A 15,438-nucleotide genomic window follows, 5' to 3' on the forward strand; every position below is an offset into this window, starting at 1 on the left:
TCCGTAAAGTAAAAAAAATAAAAATATTTTAGTTTTTGAATTTACAATTAAATTCAAAAACTAAAATATTTTTAAATCGTTCAGTGTAGTGGGCAGTATTTACAACCACAAATAGCCTTATAATGTTTTATAAAAATAAAGTACTGGTTTTATAAATAGAACGTTAAGTATAGAAAGGCGATATTGTTTTGTTTCTTTTTACAAATTTCGTACGTACGGAAAGGTTATATCGGCTTACGCAAAGTAAAAAATAAACGTAATTGTATACACAAACCTAAATATATTGAAATCATTCAATGTAGCAAGCAGTGTTTACGGCCACAAATAGCCTTTTAATGTTTTTAAAAATGAAATACTAGTTTTATAAATAGAACGTCTATACTTAACGTTCTATTTATAAAACTAGTATTTCATTTTTTTCAAAGGTGATATTGTTTTGTTTCTTTTACAAAATTCGTACGTACAGAAAGGTTATATCACATTACGTCAAGTAAAAATAAACATTTAAATAAAATTATTTTGAAAACGTGCAATATAGTAGGCAGTGTTTACGATTAGCCATTTAATGTTTCTTAAAAATAAAATACTTATTTTGAAAATAGAACGATTATAATACCTTATTAATTTAAAAATAATAATAAGTGTACAATTCAAGGATAAAAAAATGATTAAACAAAGTAGTGGGATGAAATAAAAAAAAATGTAAAATTAATATCGGCGCCATAGTTTTCGTGGCCGGCCCGTTTATGACCTGGTTTCAGCTCCCATGAGCGGTCGCTTTTTATTTTGTCTCAATACTTTTACTACTCGCCTGACCTCCGAATGAGTAAACGAGTAAAAAATAATGAAGGGCTATATTGGGCTATACCTGACTTGCATCTCAATTTCATATTGTACAAAATTGCCGTAACGTAAAATAAGGTAACCTTAAAGGTAGTCTTCAATATTATTAAATTACACGATACAAATAGCACAATTGCTAAAAACAAGATGCTATAGTACTTATTTCATGTAATTTGAGGTTGTTGTAATATATTTAATATATATATAATAATGTTGTAATAAATTCTATTCTATTCTGAACCTTACTTTTATCCCATATTTCTTGAGTTTAGTTCTTGTATAATTATACTAAATATAAGTATAGTCTTGAAACTATTTTTTAATGTTTTTCATGTGCTACACGGAATAATTACTTCATGGATAACTATTAATCATGGATAATGATAGAATGATCATAGAACGAAAATAATAAGTGTACTTATGCCCTAATAAAGAGTTACCATTAAAAATCCCTTATTAATAAAGAATCGGCGACGACATTGGGAAGAATACAGTCGAAAAGAAATCTCATTTGTATATCGGTGGAAAACGTCTCAAGACACGTTACGTACAAAACGAGTATAGCCCTAGCAACGGACGTAGGTGCGAAGGGTGCGGGGAGGGCGGCGCGCCTACCTGCGCAGACGCTCCCAAAACGAACAAGAGGCTGCATTCCTGCCGCACCCCGACACCCGCCCGCTCCCCTCGCCCTTCGTTGTATGCCAGGGGTGGCCATTTACAATTACAACTAGTAGTCGCTTTGTATTTGAAATTCGAACGTAATTCATTTAAATTTGAAGTTCGAACATAATAAGTTATATTTTCAAATACTATAAATAAAAGAGTATTTATTTACTTGTACATTTTGGTATGTATGAGTAATATACATAGTAATGTTTGTAATGTTTTTTTTATTAATATAATGTATTTTATAAACATTCTTTTAAAAAACAATTGTTTTTTAAACGCCTTCTCCATACAAATAAACAATATTGAATTATAAATTAAAACAATATTTATTTAAAAGAGCAACACACAAGTTTCATCCTCATTCTTCTTGTGATGAGTCTGCATTCCGAATGAGTGGTAGAATAAAAAAACTTGACTATTCAAAAGTGCTTATATTAAGTTTATTTGAATAAAATATTTTCTAATCTATTTCTATTTCTATAAATTGTAACTGTGCGTGTGAAGGAAGGAGATCAAAGACGAAACGAGCAAAGAAAAATCACCGGTTTAGTCAGAAAAATTATATTGATTGTAGCATATATGTAAAACAATATAGTATTATATATAAAAATAAAGACAATAAAAAAGGTATAAAAAATAGTTCCCAACAGTGCGTAATTTCATACTTTTCGGTACGCGTAATTTTTGTATAAAGGGGTATTTTGACGGATACAACTTTAGTCTGAGGGCACTAGAGGTTCCAACCTTGGCTCACGCCGTTCAATCACCGTTTGAATTAGAGGGGGATCAATCGGAAGGGTAAAGTAATGATAATAAATATTTCGTTTATATTATATAATAAGAAAAAAATTATTAAATTATATTTGCAATAATCATCTCACTTTGTTCAACCCTACGCGGTCCTCATCCCTTGCATCCTGACACAATGTGGACCTGTTGCTCCCCCTCCCCCGGCCCCCTGGCCCCGTCCTCGCCCGGGCCACGCCGGCCACTCGCGGTGCATCACATAAATAATTCAATACACCCGATTAATTCGTGGCCGATACTGATTCAACTGTCAATTAATGCTCGGTGCTGCGGCGGAGGCAAGAAAGAATATTTACAGATAGGATGTATCAATCAGACCATTACAGTCGCCATTAGTAATCTTACTAACATTAGTATCAAACACCGAGAATGGGGTATTATTCTGTAAATAGAGGAATATTCTAGAGTTAACTATTCCGTAATAAAAGAAATATTTTAGAGTTAAGTCTAAGAAAGCGGTATTATTCCACAAAAAGAGGAATATTCTAGAGTTAACTGTAATAAAGGGATATTAGTCCGTTAAAAGAGGTATATTCTGAACTTAACTCTATTAAAATGAATATTCGTAAAGATACTCTCTAGAATATTAATTATTACACCCGATCAATTCGTGTCCGTTACTGATTCAACTGTCAATTAATGCTCGGTGCTGCGTCGGAGGCAAGGAATATTCTAGAGTTAACTCAAAGAAAGGGGTATACTTCATAAAAAAGAGGAATATCCTCTAGAATATTCCTTTTTTTAAGGAATACACCTGGTGGATCAGGTGAACTTCGTCAGCCTATTTCCAATTGCAGTAAGATAAAAGAAATCCTTTAAGCACTTAGCTCCAACGACTGTCATATCTGTATTAAAATCAGAATAAAATCAATAAACTAAAAACATTTCTTAGCAACACGTAACAGGAACCGGTTACGACGGCGGAGAATTATTATTGAGTGGCGATTTCATGCATATAGAATGAATCCTGCCTAAAAATATCTTTAGAGCTGCATCAAAATTTTTGTAATTTACATAATAGAAATAATCTGTATTCAAATAAAAGTAATATAAGCACTTTTGAATAATCGTATTTATTTATTACTGTCCCGCGTGTGATACACGTTACTTAGTCCGCGTGAAATATAACTTACTAATATACGTATATAATATACATATATTTCTAAAAAAATAGTAGCTTAAGTTACTCCTTATAAGATTACCTATCTGCGAGTGAAAATTGAAATCAGGTCAGCCATTTTAGAAATTAGCAAGAACAAATAGGCAGACAGACAACTTTTTTTCAATAAAAATTTTGATGTAAACATCGTATATGCATACTTAACACACATAATTTCATAAACATTTAGTGAAAAGCTTTTAATTTTAAATTTAAACACACAGACTTCAATTTTATATATTTGTATAGGATAAGCGGCCGTCCTGGCATATGACGGGTATTTAACAGAAATCTATAATTTTATAATGTACCTCTACCTTACTCTACCCTACGTTACTCTATTCTAGTCTACTCTACTCTACTATATTCTACTCTTCTCAACTCTATTCTATTCTATTAATATATATAATATTTTAACCACAGTTAACACAATACTATAATCGCGTATTTATCAAACATTTTACTGGGAATTATTGCTTTCTTCGTAATGCAATAGTAATCTTGAATGTACAGTTGTTATTGCTAAATAATGATTTTCCATTGCATCAATGTTTTCTCCTAATGATACCAATATCCTATCCTATTCTATGAATAATCTTGACTCACCGATAATACTTAAAACTAACTGTATTCATAATAACGTAAAACCGCCAATAAAGGTACTTCAAAAACAAGGAAGTTCTTAATGCAACTGTATTTTTTATGTGCATGTTATGCGATATCTTAGCCAATTAAAAAGTATATTCACAATTCTTGTTTGAATCGAAATTATTTATTGCCGTATCTATACTATATAAAACTTGTTAAGATCTTAATAGTTTTTTGTGGAGCATAGTAGAATGTCTCAGGACAATTCACACAGGGTCATCTAGTTCCAAGCTGAGCAAAGCTTGTGTTACTAGACAGCTCATAGAAATACTTTTTTTTTTAATATGTTCATAATAGAGATGAACTAAACCTAGACCAATATAAAAATCATACTCTATCGACATTATTCACATATGTTTTCATAAATGTTTGTACCGTCCGTGGAATGGAACCCGCGACGATTTTCGTATAAATGCGAAAGTAACTCTGTCTATCTGTCGCGCTTTCACGCCAAAACTACTGAACCGATTTTGATTAAATTTTTATGTATCAATCTAGACCTTGAGAAAAGACGTAAGGGTTGGAAGGCTGTAAGGAAGTATCGCCATTTTTAAAACTAGAAGCTTGAAACTTACTTTTTAGGCTGTTGATTAAATATGACATTCAAGAGAAATTTTTAAAAATTTTACCCTCAAGGGGGTAGAATAAAATAGGAGGTGATAATTTGTATGGAAATTTTATTTTATTTGGATTTTTTTCTTTGGCTGTTTTGGGTTATGTTATTTAATATTCTTTCTTTACTTAGTCCACGCAGGCGAAGTCGCAGGCACAGCTAGTGTTAGTATACATTTTAATGCGGTTTCGCACAGAGTAGTGTGACAACGAGACAGTACTCAAGCGGAGCAACGCGTGTAATTGGAATTAATTACATTACATACGTGCGTAAATATAACTCCACAGAGCTATGTAAAAAAACGTTGTTCCATCCCCAGCTATTTGTTCGTCCTTTGTAATTTCCGTTTCCAATTATTTATCGTTTTTATCTGTGGCATTGTACTTATATAAGTAACTTTGACTTTTTATATACGTAACTTTGACGGCCTCTTTTGATGATCCATTTTTTAATCTAACGTTAATATCAAGCCGAGGCCTTAAGAATTTATAATTATAAAGAAAACTCTGAAACAAATAAAATTATACAAAAATTCTGATATGGGTTGATATAAATTTTATTTTATTTATTAAGTCACCAATAAGTTTTACACCAACATTATATATAGCACCTTACGATATATTTAATATACTTAGCGTAACCTTAATTATAGGCAACTACAACAGTTATATAAAAAAAATATGCTTACAATAAATGAAAACTTTTATCACTGCAGAAGATTATATTTTGTAGAACAAAGTCTTCAATTATTTAAATTCCATTGAATATATGTTTCTTTTGAAATCTCTGAATCATGGAAATCACAAAGGATAATTAATAATTCCAAATAATAAATAAGCCGCTATTAACCGCCATTTTGTTAAGTTGTGTTTTTGTTCTATTCTTAAATCAATAATACTCTTTATATAGAACTCGTTTATAAAAAAGTAAGAGCCTACGTAAAAAATATAAAGAAACGTTATACCATAGACACATAATATATTTAGTTATATTTTTTACGCAGACATAATACGATATTGGCAACAAAGTAAAAAGGGCGGGAAATATTCCATTGTCAAGTAGAAAGAGGTTTTTATTTTGACTACGGCTTTTGTTAGTAAACGAGCATAGTGTTACAGAATTTCTTTCAAAATAGTTGTGTTAGTTTTCTATTTATGAATTAGAGTTTTATATTTTTTTACATCTTTATGTTGGGAGGAAATGAAAAAATATAAAAATATAATTATGTAAAATCTAATTGTGTTTTCTGTGAAAGGTATTTTCAATACAATTTTGTTTCAAAATGTTCTTAAGTAACTAATTGATTTAGTTGACTAATAGAGAATACTCATAGCGCTATCGCTATGAATATTCTCTATCAGTCAACTTTTTTTTTCAAAAAGGTTTATTGACCAATAAAATAGCGATCCTGTGTTCGCTATTTTATTGGTCAATAAACCTGAAATTTATAAATTAAAGAATACCTAGATTACCAATGTAGCATCACATCGTAGTTTTATTAGGTTTTAATAAATTAATATCCTTTACTTGTCCTTTTACTTCTCTCTGCCTACCTCATAGTGGTACTAGATATTTCTATACTCTATCCCTAAATAACATCCAATTCTCCCGATACTTTGGGCATCCTGTCATCGCGATGGGTCGCTCAAACTGTTCTCAACTACCCCAAAAAACCCACAATGGCCTATAGAATTCTAGTAATTTATAAACGCTATGGCTCATATGAAACTTTCATAGCCTTATACTTAAATACAACACTAGAGATATGTATCAAAACAGTATACAATGTTCAAGTCATCTTCCAATACCCAGCGACGCGGACTATCCCCGAGACATCACAAAACAAAAGGCACTTACATCGAATAGAGACTATATACTAAAGGTACATGAGCAGGCTAGACAAGAGACAATCTGCGTGTAATCTCCGCGTGTCGTGACCAAACTCCCGCGCATGTGGGGCGAGGCGACGCCGCTGTGTGCAAGCGCCTCGGTGTCCATTGGCCCCAGGGATGCCAACCGTACGAGGATTCTCGAGCTATACGAGATTTTCAGCCTTCCCCCAGGGATGCCAACTGTACGAGGATTCTCGAACTAATACAAAATTTTCGGCCTTCTCCCAGGGATGCCAACCGTATAAAGATACTCGAACTAATACGATTTTTTTTTGACGTGGGTATTTTCATCCTTGTATTATCAACAACAGCAGAGCCTTACCCTTTTAACTGAATATTTCCTTAAACGCTTCACCATGGCCAGGCCAGGCTATTTTTTTTTTTGTTATTTTGATAGGTCAAAATCTCGTACAAACTTACAAGTTGGTACAAAATTTTTACCTACGAATATCGGTCAAATCGAAATACTAGGTTAGAGAGCTACTATATCAGTTTTTGCAGATATTTTTACTTCTTCATACGAAGTCAATTATTGTAAGGTTGGTAGCCCTGATTGGCCGGCTTACTTAAATACTTGTCATTATTTGGTCGGTATTTTTATTTTCTCTTTTTACACAACCATTATTAAGTTCCGAATACGTATTCACGATACCCCGAAAAGATGGTCAACAGCCGACCAACCGACCAACCGACCACCCTCCGATAACGATTGACTACCTACAGAAATTAATAATGGCGGTGACATTTTTATTTATTTACATGCAATGAGGATATAAATTATTTTGTAAGATTATTGTAACTGTAAAAGAAATGTAGTTCGTGTGCCGTATATTAAAAAAATATAGCTTTTTTTATGGGATTATATACGAAACATCAACATGAATTAAGGTCATTTTTATTGATGATAAAGATTCAAATATGTAATTTGATTAAACTTTTTCTTCAAACATATCAGTTCATTTGGTATTAAAGATGTAATAAATGAATTATTCGTTGATAATATAATGTATTTGTTTCCAAACTGTCTTGTTGCATAGTTCCGTACAGTTTAGTAGCTACATAATCATCATATATTTCAAAAATTATTAATATTTTTAGTAATTATACACCTAGATTATTTATGTGACCTCTTCATAAAAATGTGAAACGTTTAATAAACCTGACTTAGATATAGCATTATTGTCCTTAACTTTCCAGTTGTTTTGGTCATTTGAAAGAAAGTGGATAATAATACAACAGTTTAAATGGAGTTTATTTCAAAATATAAGTAAGAAAATTAGATGTTTTTTAAATTTCTAATAGCTGAACTAAAAATACATTACAACATATAGGTATATATATATACTACTCCTACTATAGTATACTATAGTATGGGCCAATATTGTTGCTACCTTACCTTAATATAACAACCTTAACAAACAACTTAATATAACCTAACACGTATAGAAAATAATAAAATATAAATATCGTATATTTTAGACCCAAATAAAATTTAACGCAGCAGCGCATCGACATATATATACCACAATGAATATATATAAATAAAGATTAATATAACTCAATCCAATTGTAATACCATCCCGATATTTCATGTAGACGATATCGTAAGAAATTACGAGTACGGCTACCCAAAGCTCCAATAACTGAAGTGCGAAATCGTGTCATATTATGGACACGCACACAAAACTTGTTCACACACACATGCACGAGTGGTACATAAGTTAAATGGTTCATCTGTGGAGTCAACGCTCCGACCGTACAGATTCGGACGAACTCGTGTTGCTGATTTTTTTCTCCTATATACATTATCTATATATTAATACGTGAAGCAAAAACTTTGTAGCCCTTTTTACGAAAATAGCGCGGACGAAGAAGTATGTAATTTCGCACACTTATATTTTATATAACGAATTAGCGCACAATACAATTTTGTATTATTATGCATACCAATATAAAAACATTACATACACTGACATGCATTTTATACACACACGCCATATATTCTGTGCTCTTTTGTTTATTGTTAAAGTCTGTGGTCAAATTGAGAATAGATTAATATTGTTTGTCTTTAATATTATTTGTCTAACTCTTAACTTAGGACAATGATAAAATTAATAAGGTCCTAAGTCGACCACTGGGCGACCACTATGAATTTTTTTTTACTAATTCTTTTTTTTATATAATTAATTACTTACATTAATTACTTCTTGTGATGGATGATTGTGGAATAGTGGTCCCGTCTGTGTTATCGGTATACGCCGGTGACAAGACGAGTATAAATTCAGGTAAGTCCATCACGCCGAATCAAATTTTTGCGGTAAATATTTACGATCCCCTCTACTCGGCTTGCTCTATTATTACAGTAAATATAAACGTATTTTTTCGGTATTCTGAAAATTCATTATATCTACATGTTTTTTTTTTATTTTTTAATAATTATATAGTCTTGGATTATTCGTACTAATGAGGTAAAGATAGGTCTTCTTTGGTGCACAATCGATTTTTTCAGTTACCACTAATTCATAAACAAATCTATCTATAATATTCTATATGATAAGGCAACTAATATATATCTATTAGTTTTATATTAGTTGCCTTATTATATAGAAATATAAATAATGTATGTTCAAAGAAACTTAATATGAACACTTTTGAATAGTCTATTTCTTTTATTCTACCATTCATTCGGAACGCAGACTCATCACAAGAATAATGAGCAAGAAACTTGCGTGTTGCTCCTTTAAATAAATGTTGTTCAGAATAACATTTTTAAGGATTTTGTATGTATACGAACTGCCAAAATAACATAATTCAGACAAAATTTCATCGAGTTTAATTAATTATTGTATTTTTTTTATTATAGCACGTTTTGTATGAAGAGAGGCGCGGATAATGCAGCCTTAAAGCAAATAATGTAATGTTACTAAGTACAGCTTTCTCGCAACGAAACGATAATAACTGCAATTAAATTTCTAGAAACAAGAAGCAAATGACATAGAAAAGGTCTTCCCTGAATGTTGTCTCGTTGTGTCGCGCTAAACTTGTAGTGATTGCTAATTGGTGTATCGCGTACATCTTACTAATATCTGAAATGTACAAGTTTATGAGTATGTATGGAGGGATGGATGAATGTTTTACTCTTTTACACAAAAACTACTTACTTGATTTTAATGAATGAATGAATGAATAATATAGTTTATACATTAGAATAACACGTAAGTTATAAATTTCACGCAAGTAAAATCGCGGACAGAATCCGTTCGGTAGTTTTTACGTGAAACAGTAACCAACCATCTAACTCACAAATTTTCGCGTTTATAATATTAATAGGATTATTATTATATGTATGTATATATTCTGTACATATTATTAATATAAAGAATATATATAACAATATGTAAACATCTAAAGTAAGGACATACAAGATAATGGCACGTTCTCGCGAGGAGTTCGATATAATATCGCTACTATATATATAGCACACTTGCAGCATCGAAAACTCGTGTGAGAACAGGGCTCCAGGAAGCAGGTCGTTGCGAAAAAAACCAACCAGCCTCCACCAGTGGAACCGGTCTGCCGAACTGCTTGCGATATAACTCGACAACTGCAAAGTCGTCGCTACAATCTTTTATACTAGTCAATTTTAACGTCTTTATCTTTACGGTAAATTTATAAAAAAAAATGTCATTGGATATTCAAATCAACGTAACGTTATTCATAGATCTATTACAGAGTCTTATGTCAACTCTACCGACACTTTTATTATTTTATTATAAAACCTTTCAACCTAACACAGCTTATACACTGCAAACTGCTTGGCAGCTACAATAGATTTCATACAAAGTCTATATATATATTATTACATAGTATAAAACAAAGTCGCTATCGCTGTCTGTCCGTCCCTATGTATACCTAAATCTTTAAAACTATGCAACGGATTTATAAGCAGATTTTTTTAATAGATAGAGTGATTCAAGAGAAGGTTTATAATAATAATTTAAAATAAATGTACACCCGTGCGAAGCCAGGCCGAGTAGCTAGTTTATACATAAAATTAATAATTGTAATAATTTTACATTTCTATTTTTTTTTTTTTAATAGAATTAACTCAATAGTGATTACTCTCCGTTTCGTCTGTGGGTGTCACCATTGATTATCTCATATGTTTAAGTTCTTAGTATAGTCACCCATTAAAATAATATTTATTGGGTAATTAAAAATTAAGTTGATACTAGTATAGGTCATTTTGTAACACGACAACGTTACGGTGAAATATGAAACTATATATATAATTACATCCAAACACTTAAAATTACCGTCGTTTCTGTGATTTATTATTCAGTCACTAGTTGATTACTGCGACTTCGTTCTTTTTTTTTTTGAGATGAGATGGTCTATGTTCGACTTCATAATATGTCTTCGTATCCAATTTTATTAGGATCCATTCAGATATATAATTGTGAACACGTAAGAAACAACAGACAGATACTTTAGTATTTACATTGTCAGTACGGATAAACACTAACTAATAAAATTTATAAAAATGTTTATATGCAATGTTTATGTGCCTATATCTCTTTCAGAGGGAAGCCTCCTTGCACGCATTTTCTTTATAGCAATATCATATTTGTTACATAGTGTGTAATAAACAGTATATAAATTATTATTTTTATATGTGGGGACTCCCATATATAAAAATAATAATTTAAAAACAAAAGACTTTTTACAAAACAAATTAAAATTGCAAAAGCTGCTCTAAAGATGATTTGAGCGAACCAAGAAGACGAAGAATCTGTTATACAAGCATAAAAAATAAATCTTCAGAGATGGTAAGTAAATATTACTAAATAAATAACAAAATGTTTAGGTACAACAATTTCCTAAAGTATCCACTCAGTTCTAACACGAGCAGTTCTCTTTTAAGAGATTTTCTCGCCCATTACAAAAAAGATAGGACAGGGTCGATGTCCTGTCAATTATGCATGAAAACTCTTACCATAACAATAAACAAAATATCTAGATTTTCAGATGGATTGTAATTGTTACAATGGCAACATTCTGAGGATTTTCAGCTCTTGCAAGCTTTATATTTATACTTCGACGCGTTTATAGAATATATGCCACAAATGAGATATATATTTGTTTGAACCGCCTCTTTATTTTAGACTATGGCTGAATAAATCTCCATTTAGCTGTAAGTAATAGCATCGTGCCTCGCCATTTGTACTTTTTACGTCTTATTATATATCTTTACTACGAGTATTTTTTCTATACCAGCTTTTTCTTGTATTTTTACCCGAAAATATCTCAGACAAGTATATTTTATTTCACAGTTTGACAGTTTGTATTCACACAAAATATGTGATACTGATCAAAATATATTTAAGAATGCAATACGCAAGTTTCTTGTAATAAATATGCGTTTCGAAAAAGTGGTAGAATAAAAAAAAATACTATTTAAAAATGTTTAGCGTTAAGTTTATTTGAATAAAGATTATTTCTATTTCTACATAAAATGATTTACTTAAGTTGGTACGAGACTAATAGGACAGTGACGAAGTCGATTCTGAATTCGGTGCAAAATTTATGAAGACATAACTTCTGCAATTAGATAGTGCGGAAGTTAGCAACCAATCGGTCTAAATTAATCTGAAACATCTTTTGAGATTGAACATGTCACAACATGTCACAGTGGACATCCTCAGGCTAATTGAAGCATCCTCATAAGATCAAAAACGCGGGACAGTTGTAAGTTTCAGCTCTCAGTCATGACCAGTGATGGTAGACACTGTTTAATAAAAAAAAATATGTTAACAGATTTTTTAATTTACTGATTAATAATTTAAGAAGTGATTTTAGTTTAGTAGTCAAGTAATACATACAGCATCCATTGCGTATTGGTGCAGAAATTTCGAGTTCAATTTTTAATTGAACAAAACCGTTAACGTTTAAGCTGAATACAAAATGACTATTTTCATAGCATAGTCTAATGATGTGGAAACGTTTCATGTACTACATAATAATACAAATTTTAATAAATAAATAAATATTCAACTTTAAATACATATAAGAAATATGTAGATTTAAATGAAGTTAAATCCTGTAATGGAAGTCTAAAAGTATATATTTGTATCAGTAAACACTAGCAATTCGCATAAAATTTATATGCGGATATAAATCCTAGGCATTTCAAAGAGAACTATCTAAATCACAACAACTTTAGCAATGAAATCGTGATAGAAAAGTAAATCTTCAAAATGAGAAATTCTTTCTTTTAGCAGTCGATTCAAGACGGAATAATTAATTTAATTCATTTAACCTTTGTTTAGCTAAGCGTAACTCGCTCTATTCTCTTATTTAAATTCTTAATTCTTTCTGAGCTTCGTCAACAGTTCGAAATGTTTTATTACCTATCTTAAAGCTATTAAATTCCCAACGCTTTGAAATGGAATTTCCTTGAAAGCAGCCATTAATCAGTTAAATTAACCAGTGACCTATTCCTACAGCCTTTGTCTTTTGTATTCCTTGTTTAAAAACATCGACTTTATGTAAAGTTCTCAGAAACAATATTGTTATTCTCGCTACACATAAAACTCTATATCCCGTACTATTTTTAATGGATGGATAGGAAGCGAAAGATCTTTGGGAAGGCCTGTGTCCAGCAGTGGACGTCTTCCGGGCTGCGATGATGATGATGATGAGGAAGCGTGCTAAAGTCCACACTCATAGAACGCACAGGCGAGACACCAGTGTGCCTTCGTGCCAATAGTTCGTCACGTCATATGGGGGAAGGGGATTGCTAGTAATGTTTGACTAATAACCCCATTGCTAACAATGTACCGTGTCATGTTGACCTCCAAGTGGTTTCCTCTGTTAACAATTTGTCATGATACCTGATCTCATATTCATCCTATCATCCTCCACTGGAGCCCCGCCAGCGTAAACCGTTAGCGCAAGCGGGTACACCATTCCACCAGGTTTTACGTTATTTTATTCCTTCTTTTTCTGTGTCATTTTTCAAATGTAGAATTCTTAGTTTGTACAACATAGCAATTTTCAATAAACCAATTTCACCATACAGTTTTTCCCTTCCTAAATCCAACCATTCACATAGTAAGGAAATTTACATAAAACCACAGATAATATAATATTACATAATAAAACTAAAGCGTTACACGTGCCACTCCTATTAAACTCACTGAAATTCATTAACTACTTGATTCTAATAAGTGTTTAGAAACTTCTAGTCGTTGTACAATTAATAATAGTAAATTAATTATTATTGAGTTGCCAACAATTGAGGAAAATTTATTGTAATCAAAAATGTAATATGTAAATTTAAATATAATGCAGATGTACTACTAACAGGTCTTTTGACAATTAAAGATAATGCAGAATTTATCCTGTAGTTAGTTACTGATTATACATATATATACAGCCGATATGATCTATTTATTTGTTACTCAAGTAACTATAAATTTCATATTTTTTTTTATGAATTAAAGCTATTTGGCAGCTTGTATTCGCACAAAATCTTTAACATGTAATGCTATAGGATATGTCTTTAAAAGTGAAACAGACATGTTTTTTGCCCTTTGTTTAAGTCTACATTTCAAATAAGCAGTACAGTAACAAAACTACTATTATAATTAGCAATTATATTAAAATTTGAACAGATATATATCTATTCTATTCTTGTGTTAAATGATATAATTGAAATTGAATCTGTGTTCAAATAAATTTAATTTAAACACTTTACAATAGTAGACACTACATAAGTATATATTGTTATTCAACTGGTGCCCGTTCTACTGAATTGAATCTGTATACTGAACTGGACCGTAGGGGGAAAAATATAATACAAAAAATTTCACGTTCATAAGCGGCTAAATTGTCCTAAATGATTATTGATTTGAATTGTCTTTTTTTAAAGCTCTCAATAAGCAAAAGTAGTCTTTATTTATTCATAAATGATCTTTAATATATGAACAATAATATAATAGTGTATCATTAGTTCATCTACTTATATCTATTTTCGCCTTCATTCAGTGCAAATTATATGCTAAATAATTCGAACACGTACTGTAGTTACGGGGGCTGCATACATAATGTTGAGCAAGTCCCTGAATCTAAAATTAATGAAATCTGACTTAGTTTTCCAACTATTTGTTTGACGAAATAATATAATATCTACTTGAATCTTAATACAGATTTTATGGTAAAAATAATTACCGCTCTCCAAGTTTCGACTAGGTTGCACTAGCCGTGATCACGAGCTGACTGGAGTACAGCGATGCCAATGTCGGTAGACAGCAGTCAGCAGTTTGTTCAACTGCCGTTACTAAATTGACTATATTAATAATGTGTCCTATATGCAAAAACTTAAAAATAACTGTAGTCCAAGTATGTATATTTATATTTACTACGAGCCGCTCCTGCTTTGTAAACCCGTTGCAAGCAGAACTAAAAGTAGAGCTGACACAACCACTGTATAGAGATAAATAGTTAGGAAAAGAAAGTTATTAGTATTGTATCCACAGGCTCTATTTTAGTGTTAGTTATACAAGCAGTTTTGTAAACTATATTTCGACTGAATAATGGTCATCAATCAATAGTGACATCATTATGTCACAGTTTCTTAAACTGTGTTTCGACTGAATAATGACGTCACAGTCTCTTAAATTGTGTTTCGATTGAATGATAACGTCAGTCAGTGACAATAAAGGATAAGAATCACTATGTCCTTGTTCCATGTAATAATAGGAATTCTGTAACGCAAAATCCTTACTGCTGTTCATGTATAAAAG

The sequence above is a fragment of the Achroia grisella genome, unplaced genomic scaffold (assembly GCF_030625045.1).
Source record: "Achroia grisella isolate CSIRO2021 unplaced genomic scaffold, CSIRO_AGI_Agris_v1 utg808, whole genome shotgun sequence".
NCBI classification, from domain to species: domain Eukaryota; kingdom Metazoa; phylum Arthropoda; class Insecta; order Lepidoptera; family Pyralidae; genus Achroia; species Achroia grisella.